This window comes from Eumetopias jubatus, unplaced genomic scaffold (genome assembly GCF_037043125.1).
Source record: "Eumetopias jubatus isolate StellerSeaLion01/CBP00866 unplaced genomic scaffold, mEumJub1_p1.0 scaffold_17, whole genome shotgun sequence".
Taxonomy (NCBI): domain Eukaryota; kingdom Metazoa; phylum Chordata; class Mammalia; order Carnivora; family Otariidae; genus Eumetopias; species Eumetopias jubatus.
In genome coordinates, this window is record NW_028274823.1 from 79,125,156 (window position 1) to 79,152,611 (window position 27,456).

General features: G+C 37.5%; 1 pseudogene; it reads left to right on the plus strand.

Annotated features, from left to right (window-relative positions):
• Positions 1-5,778, plus strand: part of LOC148162226 (heterogeneous nuclear ribonucleoprotein A1-like) — a 62,380-nt pseudogene extending 56,602 nt beyond the window's left edge.
• Positions 5,779-27,456: the final 21,678 nt, after the last annotated feature.

Consider the following 27,456-nt stretch of genomic DNA (forward strand, 5'->3'; position numbering starts at 1 on the left):
AAAGAAAGAAAGAAAGAAAGAAGAAAGGAAAGAAAACTAAATGTTTTCATTTACCATCATTAAGTACTACGTTTTTAATTTTAAAAAATTTTTGGAGATTCATTTTCAAAATACATGGTATGATCTCTCCACAGGATAGTAAAGTTAAAATAAAATAATTATTAGGCTGTGAATTATACTACCATGTTCAAGGTACATTTTGAGCACAGTATCTTTCCATTTTCTATGTCATCTTCAATTTCTTTCTATGGTTACAGGGTACAGGTCCTTCACCTCCTTACTTAAATTTATTCCTAGGGATCTTATTCTTCCTGATGCAATTGTAAAGGGGGTTGTTTATTTAATTTCTCTTTCTGCTAGTTCATTATTAGTGATAGAAATGCATCTGACTTCTGCATATTAACTTTGTGTCCTGCAACTTTGCTGAATTCATTGGTTAGTTCTGATAATTTTTTGGTTGAGTGAAAACAAGTTTTAGTTTGAATGTTACTAATTTTTCAAAGCTTCCCTTAATTTTTTATGCTTCTTTATTTGGTTTAGAGAATCCCTCACTAGCCCAAGGTTAATTTTCTGCTAAAATTTTTAAATTTTGTCTTTCACATTTGTCTTCAACCTATCTGGAATTTATTTTTGTGTAGTATATGAAATAAAGATCCCTTTAATTCCTTCTAAGTCCTATTCTTTTTTTTAAGATTTATTTATTTATCTGACAGAGAAAGACACAGTGAGAGAGGGAACACAAACGGGGGAGTGGGAGAGGGAGAAGCAGGCTTCCCACGGAGAAGGGAACCCAATGCGGGGCTCGATTCCAGGACCCCGGGATCATGACCTGAGTCGAAGGCAGCCATTTAACCAAGCCACCCAGGCATCCCTCAAAGTCCTATTCTTGAACAGTCTGCTCAATCACTAGTAATCTGAAATACCAGTTCATTCATATACATGCATGGATCTGATCTTGGGTTCTTTTCTCTGTTCTTTTTTTTTTTTTTTTTTTCTTTTTGGAGAGAGAGGTGGGGGAGGGGTAGTAGGAGAAGGAGAAAGAGAATCTCAAGCAGGCTCCATGCTCAGTGTGGAGCCCAATGCTGGGCTCAACCTCATGACCCTGAGATCATGACCTGAAATCAAGAGTTGGACACTTAACTGACTGAGCGACCCAGATGTCCCTATTTCATTTTTCACTTTTCCTACCATTTAACCAAAAGAACATACCCTTAGTTGCCACAAATATATATATTTGCATATACACACACACCACGTACAAATGTTCCCCCTGCTCATTCTTACATATACATTTTAGAATCAGCTTTTCAAGCTGAAAATAAATATTGGCATTCTCGTTGGAAATATATAAAATAGATCTAATGTTTTCAGAAAAAAATTGACAATGTTATGACACCTAATGAGCATTTTATATCTCTCTAGTCAATTTCAATCTTGTTTAACATCTTTCATTAAAGTTTTCCAGTTTTCTCCATAAAGGTTTACATAAATTTGTCATATATATTCATAGGTACTTACTGTTATTGCTTTGCAAAACAGGATTTTTTGTTGAAGAACGTTCACATGCTTTTAATAGCATTCAGACATAATCTTTGGTACTTTATTTTTTTAGAGATTTTATTTATTTATTTGAGAGAGAGAGAGCACATGAGCAGGGGGAGTGGCAGAGGCAGAAGCAGACTCCCTGCTGAGCAGGGAGCCCAATGTGGGGACTCGATCCCAGGACGCTGGGTTTATGACCTAAGCTGAAGGCAGACGCTTAACCGACTGAGCCACCCAGGCACCTCAATCTTTGGTACTTTAGTATTCTATTGTCATTGCTATGCTAGGTAAAATTTTTCTTTAGATAACATAAAGAGAAATGAACTTCATTATCTGATCCTACTCTTTCAGTAAATTTGCTATTTTATTAAAGCCAGTAATTTCTAAGTCCTGTAGAATTTCCCTTGGAAGTGTTCTCACATCTGTCCCTTCCTCATGTCCATCCAGCTTACACACAATAACACTTTCTTACCCCAGCCCCCCATCACATCAAGCCTGAATTTCCAGAATAGCTTTTCAAATCCATCCATTGTCTAGTGTTCCACCAAACCCAATCTAGCCTACAGAAAATCTCTTAATGAATGAAATGGACCTTATTCCCTAATAAAAATGCTCAGTGTCTAAAATTCATGTCCTATTAGATTTTCCCTGCCTCACATTTAACTTCCTCTAGAAAAGCTTTTGTAATATATACTTACAGTCTGTTTTTCCATCTTGGTATCTTTCTCTCCCATCAAACCAGCAGGCATCTTTGCCATCTCTCTTATCCCTTATTCCAACATGCCATGTTCACTCATATCTCTGAAAGCTTCTGTCATATTTGTCCCTGTTTTCCAATGTTTTCCATACTTCCCACATAAAAAACAATACTCTCACCTTTGAAATCCAAGTTAAGCCCCACTTTGATTTTAGGGTTTCTCTTGTTACTCAACCCACATTCATAACTCACAATCCTAAATTCCTTAATAATTATTCTTTGCATGTTCATGTTGTTAGAATACCATATAATGTGCTGTGTTCCCGTTTTTATATTTCATCTGTTGGCAATGATGGATTGAGTTTGTAATATGGTCAGACACTCTTTCTGCAACCAAACCTCTTTGATATGATTCAAAGGGGACTTTTTGCATACCCAAAATGAAACGTGATGATCTAAAAAGTAATAGCTGCTCAATCAATATTTGTTTATTAATTTCCCTTATTTACTCTTCAATTCCTGTAACAGAGCAATTGTGCACACGTTAAACACTGAGTGTACATACTTATGTGCATCATGTACCTATCCTGAAGGTAAAGTGTGTCGTATTTTTTTCTCTTTCTAACTTAGGAAGTTTTTATAAAAATGATAGTGTTTCTATGGAAAAATCTGTATATACTGTGATGAAAATGCCAGAATTTTAATATAGGTTTTGTCTGATTTGCCTAATTTTTATTATTATAGTTTGCCTTATTCCAAATCAACTTAACAGAATAAGAATTCAGAATAAATTCAGAGTAAAGCATCAGCACTGTTGGTGTTAACATTAAGTGGGCTATGTCAAAACTTCACTATGAGCATATATTACTTATTTCTCTCTCATAAGCCTTTCAGTAATGAGTATATATGATTGTCAAACACCTTATTTATAAAAGAGGATATTTTAGCTTAATATCTTATAGGTAACTAACCTTTTATAAGGTACAATTTCTACAGCCCACCTATTCACTTAGGACTCAATCAATTTGCTTCAACCACTTCTTTTAAAGACAGCAGCATTTCTAACTTCATCTACAGTTTAATCTGTTTGAACTTTAAGTTGTAAAAAAACTGTCCTGACTGAAGCCATTTTAAAATAGAGTTGGAGAAAGCCATTTCTGAGAAAATGCCTTACCCACCTTTGTTTGATCTGGGCGCAAACCTTTGGAGTGGGCAAAATGGCAACTGTTTTAAGCAATTACTTGAGGAATCAGTAGGAGAATGAACATTTTGGTCACAAGATTGATGGTTGTGAGGTTTCTGAAGATAAAATCAGTCGTCAATTGATGTCTAACCAAGTTAACTTGTTAACACCCAGAGAAAAATGTTTATTTTTCTTTTTTTCAACGTATGTAATTAGCCCCCTTCCTCTTCCTCATAAAAAAACCTTTGCCTTCACCTTAGAAGCAGGAACACTATTTGGGTAACCACCTGAATCTGTACTCCCCGAAGTGCAATGCTTTAACCCCAAAGAAACACTCATTTGCCTCTCGTTGTGGCTCTTTCTCTCCAGGTTGACAAAGTAAAGACAGGAAGCAGCCATTAATGATTTAACACTTAGAATAACCTCCCTAAACGGAAGCAGATTTTTGTAATTCCAAATATAGAAGTTTGTAATTTAATTGAATGGCAAGTATTTTTAAAGATTTGTTTATTTATTTGAAAAGGAAAGCAGGGGGGTGGAGGGAATAGGGCAGAAGTAGATGGAAAGAATCCCAAGCAGGGTCCACGCTCGTCACAGAGCCCAATGCCGGGCTCGATCCCAGGACCCTGAGATCATGACCTGAGCCGAAATGAAGAGACGGTCGCTTAACTGACCGAGCCACCCAGGCGCCCCTTGAATGACAAGTATTTGAACCGGTGAAAGAAAAATAATCCATTTCTTCTGTCCATTTTATTTCAGGGAAGTAATAGATGCTTAAGAAAATGGAAGTATATTTCCAATTATAGGTCCTATTATTCTAGGAAATATGGATATAGATAACTAATTCAGCACTATATAATACCCTTATGAGTAGTGAAAACATAAAAACTATCAGCTTATACTCTCTTAATAGCTTCTTATAATCTAAGCTTATTTTCTTCTACACTGTATTGACTCTGATATTTCATCATGTTCTTTGTCAGTGATATAATTTCTTTTACTATTATGGATAGTAAACATTTCCTGCTATTTTCCTCCCACCCTTCAAAAATATGCCATCTAAAAAAGAGTTAAAGGGACACCTGGGTGGCTCAGTCCGTTAAGCGTTTGCCTTCAGCTCAGGTCATGATCTCAGAGTCGTGGGATCCAGCCCCATGTGGGGCTCCCTGCTCAGTTGGAGCCTGCTTCTCCCCTTCTCTCTCTCTCTGACCCTCTCCCCTGCTTGTGTGTCTCTTTCTCAAATAAACAAAATCTTAAAAAAAAAGACATAAAAACTGCAATAAACCACCTTTGAGAAATTCCAACAAAAGCAAAGTTCAAACAATTGCTTCACTGAAAATTTTATCAGAGCTTTCTGACGGTGGACACCACTGTGCAAGCATCCCTAAAGTCTCCCTTCCCATCACTGTCATATCTAAGTTAGAGTCTCCTAAAGAGCCTGAACAGCTGCAGAAGTTCTTCCTCAGAGGTTTGAGCTTTGAAGAAACTGATAACAGTCTAAAGAGCCATTATGAGCCATGGGGAACATTTATGAACTTTGTGGTAATGAGAGATCCAAAAACCAATGCCCCAGAGGTTTTGGGTTTGTCAGGTTTGCCACGTGGGGGAGATGGATACAGCCATGAATGCAAGGCCACACAGGTGGATGGAAGAGTTGTGGAACCAAACAGGGCTGTCTCAAGAGAAGATTCTCAAAGACTTGGTGCCCACTTAACTGAGAAAAGGATTTTTGTTGGTAGCGTTAAAGAAGACACTGAAGAACATTATTTTTAACAGTATGGGAAAATTGAAGTGATTAAGATCATGACTGACTGAGGCAGTGGCAAAAAGAGAGGATCTGCTTTTGTAATATTTGATGACCATGACTCTGTACACAAGATTGTCATTCAAAAATATCATACTGTGAATGGCCACAACTGGGAAGTAAGAAAAGCCCTATCTAAGCAAGAGATGGCTAGTGCCTCATCTGACCAAAGAGGTGGAAGTGCTTCTGGAATTTTGGTAGTGGTCTTGGAGGTGGCTTTGGTGGGAATGACAACTTTGATTGTGGAGGAAACTTCAGTGGGCAAGGTGGCTTTGGTGGCAGTCAGGTGGCAGTGGATATGGTGGCCATGGGGATGTCTATAACAGATTTGGTAACGAAGGAAGCAGTTTTAGAAGTGATAGGAGCTATAACGATTTTGGCAATTACAACAGTTAATCTTCAAATTTTGGACCCATTAAAGGAGGGAATTTTGAAGGCAGAAGCCTTGGCTTCTATGGTGGTGGAGGCCTATACCTCGCCAAACCATGAAACCAAGGCAGCTATGGTGGTTCCAGCAGCAGCAGTAGCTAGGACAATAGCAGAAGGTTTTAATTATTGCCAGGAAACAGAGCTTAGCAGGAGAGAAGAGCCAGAGAAGTGACAAGAAAGCTACAGGTTACAACAGATTTGTGAACTCAGCCAAGCACAGTGGTGGCAGGGCCTAGCTGCTACAGAGAGGACATATCTTAGACAATACTCATGTGTATGGGCAAAAAACCCAAGGAGTGTATTTGTGACTAATTGTATAAAAGATTATTTTAAGTTTTTGTTCTGTGGAAAGTTTAAAGGATTCCAACAAAGGATTTTAATGCAGATTTTTTTTTTTTTGCACCCATGCTACTGATTGCTGAATGTAATAGTCTGACCGCGATGCTAAATAAATTGTCTAAATAAATAAATAAATGTTGTATCAGATATTTTAATATTTTACTATGCCATATGAAATGTCAGGAAGGACAACACTCTGTACAGGATTTCCTGAAAATCTGTCACCGTGGAACTGAAGGACAGAAAATTCTTCCACCCCAAGATATGGCTCTTCTCATATTGATTATTTTAAGCTGTTTTTTTCTTTTAAGATTTATTTATTTATTTTAGAGAGAGAGAGAGAGATAGCATGAGCAGGAGGGACAGAGAGAGAGGGAGAGAGAGAATCTCAAGCAGACTCCATGCTGAGCATGAAGCTTAACACAGGTTTCGATCCCAAGACTCTAGATCATGACCTGAGCTGAAACCAAGAGTCAGAGCCTTAACTGACTGCACCAACCAGGCGCCCCTGGTTATTTTTTTAAGTAAGCTCTACACCCAATGTGGAGCTTGAACTCATGACCCGGAGATCAAGAGTTGCATCTTCTACCAACTGAGCCAGCTAGGCACCCCTTAAGATGGTTATTTTTAAGAGACTACAGACACAAGGGAAGCTCTGAAAACTGAGTAGAAGTTACTCCTTTGTAAGAAACATTTACATTTATAACGGAAATCTCCATTTGTAAGGGTGTCTCATTACACCTCACTATACCTGGAAGAGGGAATGGCTCAATCTCTAGAAATTTATCTATGGAGAAGACAGTGAGTGAAATCTGTGTAACAATCTTATCTTTGCTGACTGTGCTTTTCTTGGCACCTCCCATAATAAACACCCCATTTCCAATGCCTTCTTTTGTCTTTAGCTGAAGATGGTATTTAAGGTGATGGGTTCAGACATTTTGAGGTGTTACTCAGTTCTTGGGTCTTTCCCATGTATTCATGTTATTAAACTTTTGTTTGTTTTCCTCTTGTTGATCTGCCTCGTGTCAGTTTAATTATTAGATCAGCCAAAGAACTTAGAAAGCTAGAAGTAAATCTTTTCCCCAACAGAACTGTTCCTTTTTCAACTTTACCATAGGATTGAAGACATTTTGAAAAATCTTGTTATAGTGGAAACTGGGTTTTTGGAATCCTGGAAACTACATTTATTTTTTTTTAAGACTTTATTTATTTGTCAGAGTGAAAGAGACAGAGAGCACAAGCAGGGAGAGCAACAGAGGCAGAGGGAGAAGCAGGCTTCCCACTGAGCAGGGAGCCCGATGTGGGACTCAATCCTAGGACGCTGGGATCATGACCTGAGCTGAAGGCAGATGCTTAACCGACTGAGCCACCCAGGCGTCCCCTGGAAACTACATTTAAATCCCAACCCCTTCTAGCTCTGCCTCTATTAATTAAATATTTGAGCCTTGATATAGTCATATGTAAACAGGAAATATTACTGACCTAGTAGGCCATTGTATAAATGGCATAAGCTAATTCAGATAACTCATTTCAACATTTACTTAGGTCCTAGGCAAAGACCAGAACTTGGTTAGGAGCTAGAGATAAAGAGATAATTAAGACATGACCCCTAAGCTCAAAGAGTTCACTATTTTCAAACTTACTGGCCAGTTTTTAATATGGGAACTCCCTCTAGCCACATTCTTCTTACTTTCTACATTCTTCTTACTTTCTACGTTCTTCTATCTTTCAATCACTCTTTTGTGGCTGTCAGCTCCAAACTATCACATTCCTAACCAGAGCACTGTAGCTCTCCATTTCCCCAAACCAACTATCCTTGAACATCTAAAGCCCATAGATGGAAAACAAAAGGCCATATATTCTGGATATCTATCCTTACAGGTACAAAGGATGGAGAAATATTTGAAAGCAGAGATTTTCTTAAACAGACTTCAAGTCAGATTTGTCACAATTATCTCATCCAGTCTTGACATAGATAAAGTGAAGCAATGTCACTATCTTTTCTTGAAAGCCCTGAGATCATCTGGAGGGCTTTGTTACTATTGTTTTGTCCATCTTCACTTGGTTAGTCCTATTTAAAATAGATTTTTCAAAAAAAATTAAATAAAAATACAAATAAAAGCTTTTTCAGCCAAATAATACACATACAAACAGTAGGTCTCTTATATTTAAAAATCAGCAGTTATTCTGATGAATATAGCAGTGCATTCAAATGAGGAAAGAAAAAATAGATATAAAACTGCAAATTCACAAAAAGAACATATTCATATGAATATTAAATATTTCTTTTAAGAGTTTATTAATTTATTTGTTTGCTTATTTATTTATTTAAAGAGTGCATGAGTGGGTGGAGAGACAGAGGTATAAGGAGAGAGAGACTCTCATGCAGACTCTACATTGAGTGCAGAGCCCAGTGCAGGACTTGGGGCTCAATCTCACGGCCCTGACCTGAAATCAAGAGTTGGACACTTAGCCAACTGAGCCATCCAGGTGCCCCAAATATTAAGTGTTTCTTAAGTAATAGATTAGACTGTGCTTAGCTAAAAAAAAATCATAATTTATTACAATTCAAAATAAATGTTTGAGTAACCAGTATATCAAAGCAATAAAGGCAGTTGCAAAAAATTTTAAAAAAAAGAAGGTACACCTCAGCATTAAAATAATTTAAATTTTATACTAATGACAAACAATTAAGCATTTATTGAACCTGCTGTGTGTTTAGCACTGTTAACAGTCTTTTGTTTTTGTTTTGTTTTGGATGTGAGGGAAAAGATTAAAAGCTGAGGCTTCAGATTAAAATTTGTAGGAAGAAAAAAAATATCTTGTAATTTTGGGCAGGCAATGCTTACTTCTACCCATTAGATAGCAATAATCATAGAACACTTCAGATACATATCCTCAGGGAAAAAATTCATTCAGGTAGTGTGTAAGTTTGGGTTGAGTTTTGTTTTCAAAGTTGGTTATTGTAATTGACCATAATAGAGGCAAATCTTTTTTAAATTATGTTTTGCCAAAAAACAATAAAATAAGGTAAAGTGAAACACACCAAATAATGAGTATAAAAGTTAAAGTTTTGAATCTCATCTGAGTTGCCACAAAAATATTTCCAACAGTGTTTTCCTTCTACTCCATAGCCTGCTTTGGATTTGGATAGCAGAATAAGCCTTGGGCACCCAGCTTTTTATCCCAATCCAGACAAATCCAGAAATGAGAATATATGGAAGAGTAAAGATGATAAGGGCAAGATTGGATTCTTGAATAAACTAAGGATTTAGAAAATAAGGAATTTTTTTTACATTTCTTGAATAATTTTATTCCCAACTCTATAAAAATGTTGTAACATCACCTTGTCTTATTATTTTTCATCTTGCAAAAGGAAAATATTATTACTCACTTCTTCCTATGGAGATAATATACGGAAAGAAAGCCTCTCCTCCACCCTGTTAACTGTAATGACTAGGGCCCTAAGAATTAAATTGACAAAAGACAGATTAACAGGAGAAAGGGCATACACATTTTATTGATGTTAGTATTCTTTCATTCGCGGGAATTTCACAGAAAGGAAGTGAAAATCCGAAGAAGTGGTTAGACCTGAGAGCTTATGCACAATTTTAACAAAGGGTGATAAATTCTGGAGAAGTAACTAGATAAGAGAAAAGGGGCTTGGGGTTCCTAAGGACAATAAATTATGGGAAGATAAGTATGTGGAGAAACCAGTGGGAAATGAGGGTGCCTTTGTTTGTGCAGAATCATTTCACTGTTTTCTGTCTTCTCCATGGCCATAAAATTCCCCTAGAGAGGGGATTTATGGCAGTCTTCATTTCTTAGAAATTCCTGCTTTTCATCAGATAAAGGAAGCTCTAAGAAGACCTTTCTGAATCTGTTAATTCTCAGTTGCTGTCAGCAAAAAACAATCTATATTTCAAAGTGGCATATTTCGAGGTGGCATATTCAGATCCCCCTCAGTAGCAGTTTCAAATGGCAGCCTCAAACAAAAGCATTGTCACTATACTTTTACAGTTTCTGTTACTGTAAACTAAAGTCAATTAACTCTTGATCATGAACAGTTGTCAGCAGGCATCCCCAGTCAGGATTTCAGCTGTAGTTTTGTTTCCTGGAAGAGCTTCAGCTCAAGGTAAAGAGCCAGATTCCCTCCAGCACTTGGAAGATTCTGACTACCTTAGGCAATTCTAGAGGTTCCTTCCCTCACGAGTTTCACTTATATTTTCAAAGATCTTACAATGAACAAATATGCCCACCTATTCAGAACATAAGGTCCCAATTTCTGAAAATGTACCATGTCTGTAATGTAAATATCCAGGAAAAGGAGCCTACTCTCTCTTGTTTCACACATCCTACGTGATGCTCTGGATTCCAGAATAAGATCCATTAACCGAATCAGTTACCACGTAAAAATCAGAAATTAATAGCTTTCCTTTGTCTTTCATCTTTACATCTTGCTCAAACACCAAATGCCTCTTGTTAACAAAGTTCTGGTAGAATACTGGGGCAAGTAAGTCAGAGAAAAACAGTTTCCAGAGTTTACTTTCTTACCTATAGGTATGATTTAGTTATCTGAACAATTCACAAATATGACCAAGTAGCTCCCTTGACAGCTTTTGTTCTACTCAACAAAACATTAGAGTTGTTTTCCTTCAGATTATTTTGTCTGCTATAACTTTTTATTTTTTTTAATTGTACAATCACCAAAATAAGTTTTCCCAGAGTTAAGTTCTTACTAATAAGATTAGTATGACTGAAGCATTCTCTACATTTACCCCAAAAGAGAACTATATCTTTTGACCAAGGAAATAAGGCTTACATGCCAAAGCAATTACATGCAAGTTTCAGATTTGGGTAAATACAGCAAGCAAGTAAGTACTAAATCCAATGTCCTCTACTTTAAGCAATAAGTAAACCAAAGGATGGTGTTCTTCCAGGTGGTCCTCGAAACTTTCCATAATCTTAGCATTAAGAAGCATGTTAAATATCACCTATACCTCCAAAATATTCATGTCCACATTTGCTAAAACACCATTTTCTATTAGACTATAAATTTAAAAAGTAAGAGTAATTCCATAAAAGATTATATCCTGTCACATTGGGCTATCTCTTGTGCGTCCTATCAGCAAATGTGAAAACTGAAAGACAGTGTGTGAGTCCAATTCTCTATCATCTTCAGGTCAAAGGAGTCTTTCTCAGGCGGCACTCTCAAACTAAAAAAGGGTAAAAGAGCAAACTCCACACATTTCTTTTTTGTGTATAGGAACGGAAAGTAAACTACAGCTCCCAGACCAGGCCACAGTATATATTTTACTCATATGTCTAGATAAGTGCACTGTACAAGCTATATGATATGACACAGAATCTATAGCAGTATACACTTTTAAAAAAATGCCATTTCTGTTACTTTAAATCAAAAGGTAAGGGAGCAGATGGGCAATTGCCTTGGATGAAAGAGAAGATCAAGTGCAGGATGAATTATCAGAGCCTGACTACAGGGGCAACACTCTGCAAAACAGTTGCAAAATTTAGTTTTGGGTAACGACTTTCCTATTCAACCTACATTTTTGAGTTTAGGTTATATAATATTTTTGAGGTTAGGTTACTGCTTACAATTTAAGAATGGAACATTGAATCAAATTTCCAATGAATTCAGTTGGGTAATAAAAATGTTGCTAAGTGAATTGAGTATAAATATGAATAATAACATAGGCATTTATTTAGCACGGAGGGTGTATGATGTGTTGGTTGGAAGTTACAACTTATTTTATCAAAGCTGCCCTTAGCAACTTCTACTGTGCAGTATTTGGCCGTCAAGGTTACCAGCTGTTCTTCACAACCAGCCAGGTTAATAATTTTTTCTCTGTTGTATAACAACAGAAACTGAGATAGGTTTTATAAACCTTGGAACAAATACAGAATAGAGAGTGTGTTATTTTAAATATTTTGAAAGCTATATATATGCATGTAGTATAAGTATCCAATGAAGCTAGGTAATTATCCTCTTAATTTGGAAGATCCATTTAATCAAACTAGAAATTTTGAGCAGCGTCAGAATATCAGTATTTGAGATCTGGAGATTAACTTAACTGAAGTAGTTGTGTGGGCTCTACAAATTCATTTTACTACATTGATGTGATTGCATGAAAATATATAACTTTAAAGCAAAATTATAATCGTGAATAAGATAAATATTGTCTATGTTGTTCTTCCAACCCAAATATGATGGTTATTTAATAAATCTATTCTCAGTATTTCAGGTTGCAGATCAGTCATATAAAGAGCTTGAGAGGCATCAGTCCCATTTTTACAAAAAGAAGAAAGCTAAACAAACTGAAAACCAATGACTTTTCTTAGATCCATCAGAGAATTGAGGTCACATGGCAAACAGCCTCCCAGAATTCCAGAATAGCAGGTATATTCCTTATGTGACACAGATCAGGGAATTACATACCAGATCAGCGTACCTAGAGCAGAAATCACTGGATCCAGACACAGGTAGAAACACTGAAACAGTAATTTTCATAAACTACCAAAGGCTGAACATGGACTAGCTCAAAAGCAAAAAAATCCTGAAGGCTTTAGTTTTTTTTTTTTAAGTTTTATTTTTTTAATTTTTTATTGTTATGTTAATCACCATGCATCATTAGTTTTTTATACTTTTTATTGTTATGTTAATCACCATACATTACATCATTAGTTTTTGATGGAGTGTTCCATGATTCATTGTTTGTGCATAACACCTAGTGATCCACGCAGAATGTTCCCTCTTTAATACCCATCACCAGGCTGACCCATCCCCCAACCCCCTCCCCTCTAGAACCCTCAGTTTGTTTTTCAGAGTCCATCGTCTCTAATAGTTCATCTCCCCCTCCGACTTACTCCCCCTTCATTCTTCCCCTCCTGCTATCATCTTTTTTCTTTTCTTAACATACATTGCATTATTTGTTTCAGAAGTACAGATCCGTGATTCATCAGTCTTGTACAATTCACAGCACCCACCATAGCACATACCCTCCCCAATGTCTCTCACCCAGGCACCCCATCCCTCCCACCCCCCACCACTCCAGCAACCCTGTTTGTTTCCTGAGGTTAAGAATTCCTCATATCAGTGAAGTCATATGATACATGTCTTTCTCTGATTGACTTATTTCACTCAGTATAACACCCTCCAGTTCCATCCACGTCATTGCAAATGGCAAGATCTCATTCCTTTTGATGGCTGCATAATATTCCATTGTGTCTATATACCACATCTTCTGTATCCATTCATCTGTCGATGGACATCTTGGCTCTTTCCACAGTTTGGCTATTGTGGACATTGCTGCTATAAACATTGGGGTGCACGTACCCCTTCGGATCCCTATATTTGTATCTTTGTGGTAAATACCCAGTAGTGCAATAGCTGGATCGCATGGTAGCTCTATTTTCACCTGTTTGAGGAACCTCCATACTGTTTTCCAGAGTGGCTGCACCAGCTTGCATTCCCACCAACAGTGTAGGAGTGTTCCCCTTTCTCCACATCCCCGCCAACATCTGTCATTTCCTGACTTGTTAATTCTAGCCATTCTGACTGGTGTGAGGTGGTATCTCATTGAGGTTTTGATTTGGATTTCCCTGATGCCGAGTGATGTGGAGCACTTTTTCATGTGTCTGTTGGCCATTTGGATGTCTTCTTTGGAAAAATGTGTGTTTGTGTCTTCTGCCCATTTCTTGATTGGGTTATTTGTTCTCTGGGTGTTGAGTTTGATAAGTTCTTTATAGATTTTGGATACTAGCCCTTTATCTGATATGTCATTTGCAAATATTATCTCCCATTCTGTCGGTTGTCTTTTGGTTTTGTTGACTGTTTCTTTTGCTGTGCAAAAGCTTCTTATCTTGATGAAATCCCAATAGTTCATTTTTGCTCTGCATTCCCTTGCCTTTGGCGATGTTTCTAGGAAGAAGTGGCTGCGGCTGAGGTCAAAGAGGTTGCTGCCTGTGTTCTCCTTTAGGATTTTGATGGACTCCTGTCTCATGTTTAGGTCTTTCAACCATTTGGAGTCTATTTTTGTGTGTGGTGTAAGGAAATAGTCCAGTTTCATTCTTCTGCATGTGGCTGTCCAATTTTCCCAACACCATTTGTTGAAGAGACTGTCTTTTTTCCATTGGACATTCTTTCCTGCTTTGTCAAAGATGAGTTGACCATAGAGTTGAGGGTCCATTTCTGGGCTCTCGATTCTGTTCCATTGATCTATGTGTCTGTTTTTGTGCCAACCATACTGTCTTGATGATGACAGCTTTGTAATAGAGCTGGAAGTCCGGAATTGTGATGACGCCAGCGTTGCTTTTCTTTTTCAATATTCCTCTGCTATTCGGGGTCTCTTCTGGTTCCATACAAATTTTAGGATTATTTGTTCCATTTCTTTGAAAAAGGTGGATGGTATTTTGATGGGGATTGCATGGATTGTGTAGATTGCTCTAGGTAGCACTGACATCTTCACAATGTTTGTACGTCCAATCCATGAGCCTGGAACGTTTTTCCATTTCTTTGTGTCTTCTTCAATTTCTTTCATGAGTATTTTATAGTTTTCTGAGTACAGATCCTTTGCCTCTTTGGTTAAATTTATTCCTAGGTATCTTATGGTTTTGGGTGCAATTGTAAATGGGATCGACTCCTTGATTTTTCTCTCTTCTGTCTTGTTGTTGGTGTATAGGAATGCCACCGATTTCTGTTCATTGATTTTATATCCTGCTACTTGACTGAATTCCTGTATGAGTTCTAGCAGTTTTGGGGTGGAGTCTTTTGGGTTTTCCACATAAAGTATCATATCATCTGCAAAGAGTGAGAGTTTGACTTCCTCTTTGCCAATTTGGATGCCTTTGATTTCTTTTTGTTGTCTGATTGCTGTGGCTAGGACTTCTAATACTATGTTGAATAGCAGTGGTGAGAGTGGACATCCCTGCTGCATTCCTGACCTTAGGGGAAAAGATCTCAGCTTTTCCCCATTGAGAATGATATTCGCTGTAGGTTTTTCATAGATGGTTTTTATGATATTGAGGTAGGTACCCTCTATCCCTATACTCTGAAGAGTTTTGATAAGAAAGGATGCTGTACTTTGTCAAATGCTTTTTCTGCATCTATTGAGAGGATCCTATGATTCTTGTTCTTTCTTTTGTTAATGTATTGTATCACGTTGATTGATTTGCGGATGTTGAACCAGCCTTGCAGCCCAGGGATAAATCCCACTTGGTCATGGTGAATAATCCTTTCAATGTACTGTTGGATCCCTTTGGCTAGTATTTTGGTGAGAATTTTTGCATCCATGTTCATCAAGGATATTGGTCTGTAATTCTCCTTTTTGATGGGGTCTTTGTCTGGTTTTGGGATCAAGGTAATGGTGGCCTCATAAAATGAGTTTGGAAGTTTTCCTTCCATTTCCATTTTTTGGAACAGTTTCAGGAGAGTAGGTATTAATTCTTCTTTAAATGTCTGATAGAATTCCCCTGGGAAGCCATCTGGCCCTGGGCTTTTGTTTTTTGGGAGATTTTTGATGACTGCTTCAATTTCCTTAGTGGTTATAGGTGTGTTCATGTTTTCTATTTCTTCCTGGTTCAATTTTGGTAGTTGATACATCTCTAGGAATGCACCCATTTCTTCCAGGTTATCTAATTTGCTGGCATAGAGTTGCTCATACTATGTTCTTATAATTGTATTTCTTTGGTTTTGGTTGTGATCTCTCCTCTTTCATTCATGATTTTGTTGATTTGGGTCATTTCTCTTTTCTTTTTGATAAGTCTAGCCAGGGGTTTATCAATCTTGTTAATTCTTTCAAAGAAACAGCTCCTAGTTTTGTTGATCAGTTCTACTGTTCTTTTGGTTTCTATTTCATTGATTTCTGCTCTGATCTTTATTATTTCTCTTCCCCTGCTGAGTTTAGGCTTTATTTGCTGTTGTTTCTCCAGCTCCCTTAGGCGTAGGGTTAGGTTGTGTATTCGAGACCTTTCTTGTTTCTTGAGAAAGGCTTGTATTGCTATATACTTTCCTCTCAGGACTGCCTTTGCTGTATCCCAAAGATTTTGAACAGTTGTGTTTTCATTTTCATTGTATCCATGAATTTTTTTTATTCTTCTTTAATTTCCTGGTGACCCATTCATTCTTTAGTAGGATGCTCTTTAGCCTCCATGTATTTGAGTTCTTTCCCACTTTCCTCTTGTGATTGAGTTCTAGTTTCAAAGCATTGTGGTCTGAAAATATGCAGGGAATATTTTCAACCTTTTGGTACCAGTTGAGGCCAGATTTGTGACCTAGGATGTGATCTATTCTGGAGAATGTTCCATGGGCACTAGAGAAGAATGTGTATTCCGTTGCTTTGGGATGGAATGTTCTGAATATGTCTGTGAAGTCCATTTGGTCCAGTGTGTCATTTAAAGTCTTTATTTCCTTGTTGATCTTTTGCTTAGATGATCTGTCCATTTCAGTGGGGGGGGGTTAAAGTCCCCCACTATTATTGTATTGTTGTCAATGTGTTTCTTCATTTTGTTATTAATTGCCTTATATAATTAGCTGCTCCCATGTTTGGGGCATAGATATTTACAATTGTTAGATCTTCTTGTTGGATAGACCCTTTAAGTAGGATATAGTGTCCTTCCTCATCTCTTATTACAGTCTTTGTTTTAAAATCTAACTTTTCTGATATAAGGATTGCCACCCCAGCTTTCTTTTGGTGTCCATTAGCATGGTAAATGGTGTTCCACCCCTTCACTTTCAATGTGAGGGTGTCTTTGGGTCTAAAATGAGTCTCTTGCAGACAGCATATTGATGGTCTTGTTTTTTAATCCAATCTGATAGCCTGTGTCTCTTGATTGGGGCATTTAGCCCATTTCCATTCAGGGTAACTATTGAAAGGTATGAATTTATTGCCATTGTATTGCCTGTAAGGTGACTGTGACTGTATATTGTCTGTGTTCCTTTCTGGTGTACGCTGCTTTTAGGCTTTTTCTTTGCTTAGAAGACCCCTTTCAATATTTCTTGGAGGGCTGTTTTCGTGTTTGCAAATTCCTTTAGTTTTTGTTTGTCCTGGAAGCTTTTTATCTCTCCTTCTATTTTCAATGACAGGCTAGCTGGATATAGTATTCTTGGCTGCATATTTTTCTCGTTTAGTGCTCTGAAGATATCATGCCAGTCCTTTCTGGCCTGCCAGGTCTCTGTAGATAGGTCTGTTGCCAATCTAATGTTTCTACCATTGTAGGTTACATATCTCTTCTCCCGAGCCGCTTTCAGGATTTTCTCTTTGTCTCTGAGACTTGTAAGTTTTACTATTAGATGTCGGGGTGTTGACCTATATTTATTGATTTTGAGAGGGGTTCTCTGTGCCTCCTGGATTTTGATGCCTGTTTTGTTCCCCACATTAGGGAAGTTCTCTGCTATTATTTGCTCCAATATACCTTCTGCCCCTCTTTCTCTTTCTTCTTCTTCTGGGATCCCAATTATTCTAATGTTGTTTCGTCTTATCGTATCACTTATCTCTCGAATTCTGCCCTCGTGATCCTGTCGTTGTTCATCTCTCTTTTTCTCAGCCTCTTTATTTTCCATTATTTGGTCTTCTGTATCACTGATTCTCTCTTCTGCCTCATTTATACTAGCAGTTAGTGCCCCCATTTTTGATTGCCCCTCATTAATATCCTTTTTTATTTCGACTTGGTAAATTTTAGTTCTTTTTTTTCTGCAGAAAGCGTTTCTCTAATAACTTCCATGCTTTTTTGAAGCCCAGCTAGTATGTTTAAAGTCATGATTCTGAACTCTAGGTCCGACATCGTACTAACGTCCGTATTGAGTAGGTCCCTGGCAGACGGTACTACCTCTTGTTCTTTTTGCTGAGGTGATTTTTTTTTTTGTCTTGTCATTTTGTCCAGAGGAAAATAGATGAATGAGAGAACAAAATGCTAACAGGTTAACAAAGTCCCCAGCAAATATACTCTATACAAATCAGAAAAGAACTGAAACTGGGGGAAAAGAAAGGGAAAGAAAGAAAAAAGAAAGAGGAAAAACAAAAACAAAAACAAAAATATAAAAACAAAAACAGAACAATACAATAAAACAGAATATGATCAAATATAATCAGGCTAGTGCATAGATCAGTGCCACACACTAGATTTTGGGCATATTTTGGTCTGTTAGAAAAAAGTACCTCCTAAAATTTTAAAGGAAGAAAGACTTATATATGTACAAAATAAGGGTTGATATAATGAAGGGATGGAAGATGACTGTAAAGATGAAAATTATAAAAGATTTTATAAAAGGAATTGATAAGATAAGAAGTTGTTTGAAAAACGAAAGAAGATTTAAAAGGAAAAAAAGAAAAAATAAGGGAGAGAATGTGATCAGGCAGGAGACTAGAACAAAGCCATACACTTGTGATTTAGGGTATATTGTGATCTGTTAGAAGAAACTGTATCTCAAAATTTTAAAAAGAGAACAACTTATATATATATGCCAAAAATAAGGGTAACTATTATGAAGGGATAAAATATAACTCTAAAAATGAAAAATAAAAAATGTTTTTTTTTTTAAAAAGGGATTGATAAGATGTTGGTTGAAAAAGGGAAAAAGAAAAATTAAAAAAAAAGTTAAAAAAATTACCTTTGAAAAACTAATGAATCATGGTAAAAAAAGCCATGAATTCTATGTGCAGTATTCCCCTAGCGCTGGAGTTCTCCCATTCTCCTTGATCGGTAAACTTGGTCTTGGCTCGCTGGCTGTTCGTGCTGATCTTCTGGGGGAGGGGCCTGTTGCCGTGGTTTCCAAATGTCTTTGCCGGAGGCTGAATTGCCCTACCCTTGTCGGTCCGGGCTAAGCAAGCTGCTCGGGTTTGCTCTCAGGAGCTTTTGTTCCCTGTAAACTCTCGGTACAGCTTTGGAGGACCAGGGCGAAAATGGTGGCCTCCCAATCTCCGCCCGGAGGAGCCGAGAACTCGGGGCTCCACTCCTCAGTGCGCCCCCAGAGAAAAGCAGTCACTCCCATGTCCCCGGTCTCCGGCCGCACTCCGTGCTCACCCGGCCTGTGACCGAGCATTTCTATCTCCGGCACCCGACCCCGTGTGGAGTCTCCAAACCCAGCAGATCCCTGCGGTGCGCTCCCGCGCCGCTCCTCCCGGAGGAGGAAGGGGAGTCTCCCCAGATCTGCCGCTTGTTGGGTCCCTGCTGGGGGAGCAGTGGCCCGACTGGGCCACCGATCACAGTTTATGGCCACCCCGAGCTGAGCGCCCGCGCCTCGGCTCCGTCTCTGCAGCCGGCTTCCCCGCTCCGATCCCTGGGAGCTCTGCCGCACTCAGGCACCCCCGGTCTCTCTGTGACCCCGAGGGTCCTGAGACCACACTGTCCCGGGAGGATTCCACCCCCCGCTTAGCCACTGCAGCGACGTCCCTCCGCGGAGCCGACTTCTAAAAAGTCCGATTTTGTGCTCCGCGGCTCTAGCACTTGCCAGAAGCGGCCGACGGAGGCCCCTCCCCCGCTGTCTATCCTCCCGAATATCGCCTCAGATTCACTTCTCCGCACGTCCTACCTTCCAGAAAGTGGTCGCATTTCTGTTCAGGGAGTTGTTGCTACTCTCCTCTTCGATCTCCTGTTGAGTTCGTAGGTGTTCAGAATGGTTTGATCTCTATTCAGCTGAATTCCTGAGACCAGATGAAATCCAGGTCTCCTCCTCCTCCGCCATCTTGCTCCCCCCCCCAAGGCTTTAGTTTTATCAGAACCCCACACTTCTATGAGTTATGCCTCTGGAAGCCCCACAGAATTCTCATGGTGAAGAGTCAGGAATGATGCCCTCATGGCTCTGTTAGGGAGAAGTAGGCATTTTCCATGATGAAGGCTTGCTCTCCAATTAAAAAAAAAAAAAGACCTTAGTTATACCTAGAAGTAGGGGAAACTTACCCACCTGAAGGCCCCTCTAGGCTTCCTGTGTCAACTAGGGTGGGAAAGGAAAAAAAAAAAGCCATGTTACGCTTGCAAAGGCCATATCCCAGGTACACAAGCCACTAAGAAACTGAGATTTAATCAAAAGATTACAGAATACTTCCCATCCTCTACTCCTTACCATCATCAAAGGCTCTGGGATAATAAAAACGATGCAGCTGAATGAGCTCCAAAGCAAGACTCTAAGATTTTTTAGGGGGAAATCAGAGACAACATGAGAGACAAAGATAGCAGGGGAATTTGAAGACCCTGGAAACTTCGCCAATAGCAAATATTACACAGCATCCAACTCTTAGCTCAATTAATGTAAAACTTCACATTCATTGACTTCATTCTTATCACTCAATATGTTCTGTCCATTTTCAACAAAATTACAAGACATGTTAATAAGCAAGAAAAAATACAACCTAAAGAGACAAAGCAAGCATTAGAAGCAGACTCAAATATGACAGAGAAGTTGGAATTATCATTTTAAAATAAGTATAATTACTGTAAGAATTCTAAAGGCAAAAGTAGACAACATACCATAATAGATGGATAATAAAAGCAGAAAGATAGAAAGTCTAAGAAAGAATAAACAGAATTGCTAAAAGTATAAAAAACACTAAAAGAAATGAAGAATGCCTTTGATGGACTCATCAAGAGTATTGGTGAACTTAACGTTACAGAAACTTGACAGACTGGGATACAAAGAGAAAACAAATGAAAAAAAAAAGAAATAGAACATCCAAGAACTTTGAGAAAATTTCAAAAGGTATAATATCCATGTAATTGGAATACCAGAAGGAGAAAAGATAAAGCAGAAGAAATATTTGAAGTAATAATAGCTTAAAAATTTCCAAAAATTAATGGCATACACCAAGTCAGATCTAGGAAGCTCAGAATACAAAACAGGATACCAAAAAACAAACAAACAAAAAAACAAGTCTACACCTAGTCACATCATATTCAAAGTATAGAAAACCAAATGGAAAGAGAAAGTTTTGAAAGAAGCTAAAGGCAAAACATACCTGACCTACAAGAGAAAGAATAAGAAATACTGCCCACTTCTCATCATTAACCATGCAAACAAGAACAGAATGGAGCAACATATTGAGTGTTCAAAGCAAAATCTACCAATCTAGGATTCTAGATATCCAAAAAATTATCCTTCAAATGTGAAAGAAAAATAAAGACTTTCTCAGGAAAACAAAAAGTGAGGGAATTTATTGCAAGCAAACTACCACTGCAAGATGGAATCAAAAGAAGTTCTACACAAAGGAAAATGGTAAGGTCAGAAACTTGGATCTCTGTAAATAAAAAAAAAATAGAAAAAGGATAAAAGAAGGTAAATGAAATATTTTTGCATTCTTAACTGATGTAGTAGGCACTTTGTGTTCAAGGTAATGATAATAACAATGTGTTGTATAGATAAAGCGAAATGAATCATAGCAATATTACAAGAAAAAGGAGGGACAAATTGGAAATACTGTGTTATAAGTGACCTGCACTATAAAGTGGTATAATGGAATTTGAAAGTGGATTTAGATTAGTTGTTAGTGTAAACTGCAAGCTGTAAGGAGATCCATAATTTAAAAAATCAAAAAGAGATCTAATATGCAAGAAGAGGAGAGAAAATAAAGTCATATAAAATGCTCCACTAAAGCCAGAGAAGGCATGAAAAGATTTTTTTAAAAAAGAAACAAAGAAGGGCACCTGGCTGGCTCAGTCCTTAGATCATGTGACTCCTGATCTTAAAAAAAAACAAAAACAAAATCGAAGAAGGCAATGGATAGAAAACAGTTACAAATGTGGTATAAATATACATATGATAAACACATGATATAAATAAGTAATTGAATACATAAAAAAAAGAAGAGACAGATTTCCATTGTAGAATTCTGCACAATTTATATAGACACTCTCCCTTTCAGAGGGAGAGCACAACCATTTCCCTGCCTTGTTAAGTATTATTTAAAAAACAAAATTCAACTGAAATCATTTTAAAGATCTTATTGGCTTTATTCATAGTGATTCATGAATTGGGCAACATCCCATCTAGTAGATAGAAAAAAGCTCCAAAGAGTTGTACAAAATGAGAGAAATTTATAGGCAGAAGGATGGTGGATTAAAGAAGTAACTAGCAAAGCAAAAATAAAATATTAGGACTACATCAAAATAAAAAGATTCTGCACAGCAAAGGAAACAATCAACAAAACTAAAAGGCAACCTATGGAATGGGGGAAGATATTTGCAAATGACTTATCTGATAAGAGCTAGTATCTAAAATATATAAAGAACTTATAAAACTCAACACTCCCCCCAAAAATAATCCAATTAAAAATGGGCCAAAGACATGAACAGACATTTCTCCAAAGAAGATATTTTCACATGGTCAACAGACATGTGAAAAGATGCTCATCGTCACTTCTCATCAGGGAAATGAAATTAAAGGTACAATTAAGTATCACTTTCAGAATGGCTAAATTCAAAAACACAAAAAACACCAGATGTTGGCAAGGTTATGGAGAAAAAGGAACCCTCATGCACTGCAAACTGGTGCAGCCACTCTGGAAAATAGTATGGAGGTTCCTCAAAAAGTTAAAAATAGAACTACCTTATGATCCAGCAATCACATTACTGGGTATTTACCCAAAGAATACAAGAACACTAACTTGAAGGGATATATGCACCCCTATATTTATAGCAGCGTTATTTACAATAGACAAGATATGGCAACAGCTTAAGTGTCCATCAATTGATGAATGGATAAAGAAGATGTGGCAGATAAATCTATAAATGTGGTATATATCCATATCTACGTATCTATATATATCTATAGATGTGGCATATATATATATATATATATACACATATATATGCATATATATTATTCAGCCATAAAAAAGAGCGAAATCTTGCCATTTGCAACAACACGGAAGCTAGAGAGAATTTTGCTAAGTAAAATAAGTCAGTCAGAGAAACACAATGCCATAATTAGTTCACTCATATGAGAATTTAAGAAACAAAGCAGATGAGCAAAGCGGAACAAAGAGAGAGAAACCAAGAAACAGACTCCTAACTATAGAGAAGAAACTGATGGTAGCCAGAGGGGAGGTGGGTAGGGGCATGGGTGAAGTAGACAATGGGGATTAAGAAGTGCACTTGTGATGACCGTTGGGTGATTAAAATTAAAACTTAAAAAAAATAAAAATTAAAGAGAAGGTACTAGCAAAGAGCTAATTGTTTCAGGCAAAGTCACCTTCCTTTGGGGGACAGCAGGGGTCTATCAGGCAGATTACCCTATTAGTTTTGACCAGGTAATTCTAGAATAACTAGGTAAGATTACATTCCTGGAAGAAGCTAAACCATAATTATATTAGGTATTAAGTCTTGGTTTGGGACATGGGTTTAGCATAAATCACTCCATTTTGGGTCTGTTGTCTCTTTTTTAACAGTATGAATCACACATAGTAACTTCCTTCTTACATACAAAAGTGTATTTGAAAAATGGAAGAAAAATATAAACTTTACAGTGGAGAAAACTAATAAAAACTGTGTGAGCCAGGTGGCCAAGGTCAACATCAAGAGTGACATGTCGCACTGATAGCATGTACCCTTGATACGATGTTAACATGGTACTTGAACTCTGCGGTCTTTCTTTTAAAAACCCATGATCTCAGTCTAGTCGTGAGGAAATATCAGGCAAATTCCAATATAAAGGAATCCTACGAAATGCCTGACTAGTATTCCTTAAAACTATCAAGGTTGAAAAACGAGAAAATTTTGAGAAACTATCCCAGCCAAGAAGAGACAAAGGAGAGAAGAAAACTAAATATAGTGCTTTATCTGAGATGGGATTCTGGAACAGAAAATGACATTAGATAAAAATAAGGAAATCTGAATAAACTATGGTTAATACTAATGTATCAAAATCTGTCCATTAATGATAACAAATGTACCACACAAACATAAGATGCTAGTTATAAGGGAAACTGGATGCAGGGCATATGGGTATATGGGAATTCTAATACTATCTTATCAATTTTTCTGTGGCACTTGAAATTAAAAATGCAAATGTTCTAAAAAATGAAATTTATTACTTAAAAATGTTTTCATTATATACTAGTAGTTTAATACAATGTCCTTATTGGCACTCTTAAAGAAGACATGCCTATAATATTTCCTTCTGAAGGCATACACTGGAATTATATTTTAATATTAATTTAATGCAATTAATATTGCTTATATGGATAATAAATAAACATAAAAGTTTACTTAAGAAATAAAATAATTACTATTTTTATATGTTGCCCAATGGTCTAATATGTAGAGTCAGTGAATATTAGTGGAAGAGTTCACATCATGAACCTAAGAACTATTGTTGAAATCTGAGTGAGCAGGAAAACGCATGAACTAGTTTAAGAAGGACGGGGTTTCGTGTCCTTCAAAACACGGGACTTTAGAGCAGGAAGTTAAAGGAGTTAACCCTGGAAAGATAGACACAAAGCACAGTGGTCTCATTTAGATTCTCCCTTTCATATAAAGGTGGACATAAAGCTCTAAGAACTCTTCCTGAGACAAGATCTGGTTTTCTCCACACCAGAAACAGTGCATGCATCAAATTACAATCTGGTGTCCTTGCTGGCACTGAAAGCTCTCAAGGAATGCTTCTTTAATGTCTGATTATTTGAAAAGATGAACTTTTTCTTAGTAGCAACCACAAGAAACATGAAAACACGAGGCAGAAAACAGAACTTCTGAGCTAGGGCAGAAGAGTCCAATGCTGCATCAAAGCTTAGCGGTGAGAATCTGCCTTACGGAGGAGAATGGGAACCCACGGGTCTTTTCAGATTGTATTAGAATAAGATGCTACCAGAGAGAGTGAATCCCACCGTGAGGAGATTCGTTATAGGTCCAGGTAGGAGAAATGCCTCCCAGGGAGCTGGCTTCCTGCTGGAGGACATGCTCAATAGTAAGACTGTTCTACCTTCTGTGGTGTGCCTCAGAGAGGATTAACCACAAGGGTCTGTACTGTAACCAGGAGAAGGGGAGGAGAGTAAAACACCTCAGGACAGAGATAGTGTTTATGATTTTTATTCTATAGGAGGCTGAGACACTGGAAAAGAAAGAAGTGTTTGGAAAGAGAACAGGAAATGGTTTGGGGCCTTGGAAGGACGCCCGCACATTTGCAAGTCCAGCTTCCTTGTAACCAACCCCCCTCAACCGCCAGCTACAGCAGCTGCAACGAGGTGGGTGCTCACCAAGGCCTGCGTGTTCAATATCTGTCATAGCATGAGCCACTCGTACTGTACCTGTCTTACTAGGCTGTCATAGAAGATGGAGATCATGACTCACTGCGGTGTTCCCCAGACTTGACTTAATAGGTCAAGCTTTCATGAAGCATGCACCATGAAGGGAGAGGAGAGGTGCATCTGGAAAAGGGGGGGAGTGAGCTGAATGGAACACCAAGGAGGAGGGCAGCTTCCATATCTCAATATAAACTCAGCATCTAGCGTCATGCCTGGCATAGGGTAAGGTCTCAGTGAATTTCTGTTTAATTAAACATTTATCTAATTCATTATTAGGATGTGGTGGTGTGCATTTTGGAGGGAGAGAAACCACTGTGTTCAAGTGGACATGGATTTAAATCCTTACTTACTAACACTGTGACCTACAGAAAGTTATTTGAACCTTGGTTTCTATATGTATACAAGAAGAAGAATAATTATTATTTTATAACAGTATAACAGTATATATATATATACATTTCTATATATAAAATGCCTTGTATGTTATCAGAGATAGAGGAAATCTTTGATCTGTTCTGTCTGTTGCAATGGCCTAGCTAAATATGCAAATGCTTCTATTTAGCCAAACCTCTGTAACTGAATAAAACTATTTTTACTACAATGTAGAGTTGTATTCAAAACATGCAAAAACAGCATGATGCCATAAAGTATGTGTATATCTCCTAACGCTATAGGGAGGACACATATGAATACTCCACCTAAAGATTCATAAACAGTGTAACTATGCATTCCAGAGCTCGTCTACTTCATTTGCTCACCTACTGTAATCAAGGGAAGAGGTTCAACCAGTTATTTAAATTAAAATTTTGTCATTTTCCAACTATCTCTCTGAGGATTTTTGTTAGTCATGATTTCTAGAAACAGAACCAGCAGTTTCTATGTCTTCCTCAATAAACAAAGTACCCCTCTAATAAACAAAGTGCCCATCTAATAAAGATTCATTTAGTCATCATTTTCTGCCCATGTTGAAGGAAAACCTTTGAAAATTCACTTATTTCTACCCACCAGTGAGGGATGACACCAGCTATCTACTTAATACAATATTATCTTTCTATGATTACTAGTGGTAAAAATAATCCACTTTCACTTTTAAAGTTTGTTCTGTAATAAAATATGTAAGGAAGAGTAGCAAATTTTATATTAGCTTCAGGTAGGCAATTTTTAAAAATATTTATTGTTGTGCTTGCATTTAAAGAAAAATCAGAGATTTAAAGAAAATCTAGCAGGTGTCTTCTTTTGCCCTCTCACTCACTCATCATTTTGAATGGCTTGTGGCATCTTCTCAATGTTTAATACCAATTCTGAAAAAAAAAATAATAAACCTAAGGAATAGCTATCCCTTTTTGAACAGCTGCTTTCTCTCAAATTCACAAAAGAATGAAAGAAAGAAAGAAACAAACAAACAAACCTCCTTGCCAATGGGGCCACCTGATAACAAAGGAAAACTGTTAACTTTGCTCAGTCCTTGCCTGAATACATCCTTCCTCTCTGCTCCTTCTTCCACTTGCTGTCAAGATACAGTAACAGCTTCGGGTTTCTGAATCTTTTGTTAATGCCAAGGGCAGGAGAGGAAGGTAGATGCCTGCCCTTTAAAAAACAAGATAGAAATCAAGTAAACCAAAAGAAAATATTGATAGTAATATTAAGAGACTAACTTCAGTTTTTATTTCTAGATAGAGCAACTGGATGGGATTTTTTTATTTCCATGTCTGTCTGCAGGATCAGGAGAAAAATAGCGCATCATACTGTGTGTGTGTGTGTGTGTGTGTGTGTGTGTCTGTGTGTGTGTTTGGCTTATTTACATGGTAAATTCAATTCTTCCTTCTGATCCCAATGTGCATAATCTCACTAAATATTTGAGCTCTATTGACAGAGTTTGTTCAGCAAGGGTTAAGACACCTTCACAATCTGGTTTGAATATAAAGTTCCCTTGACCCCCCATAAGAGCTCTGTATTCAATGTCTGCCACAACAGTGTCAGCCTTATATCCCAAAGGAGTCAGACATAAGCGCACAGTCGTTCTTTTGTTCTTTTGCTTGACTTATTAATCTTTATATAATTTACTGGACTCATTCCTATTCTTTTTAATAATAGCTTTATTGAGACTATAGAATAGAGTGTGTGAATTATAATTCACATACTATAAAATTCACCCTTTTAAAGTGCACAATTCAACAGTTTTTAGTATATTCCCAGAGTTGTTCCCCCATCACTA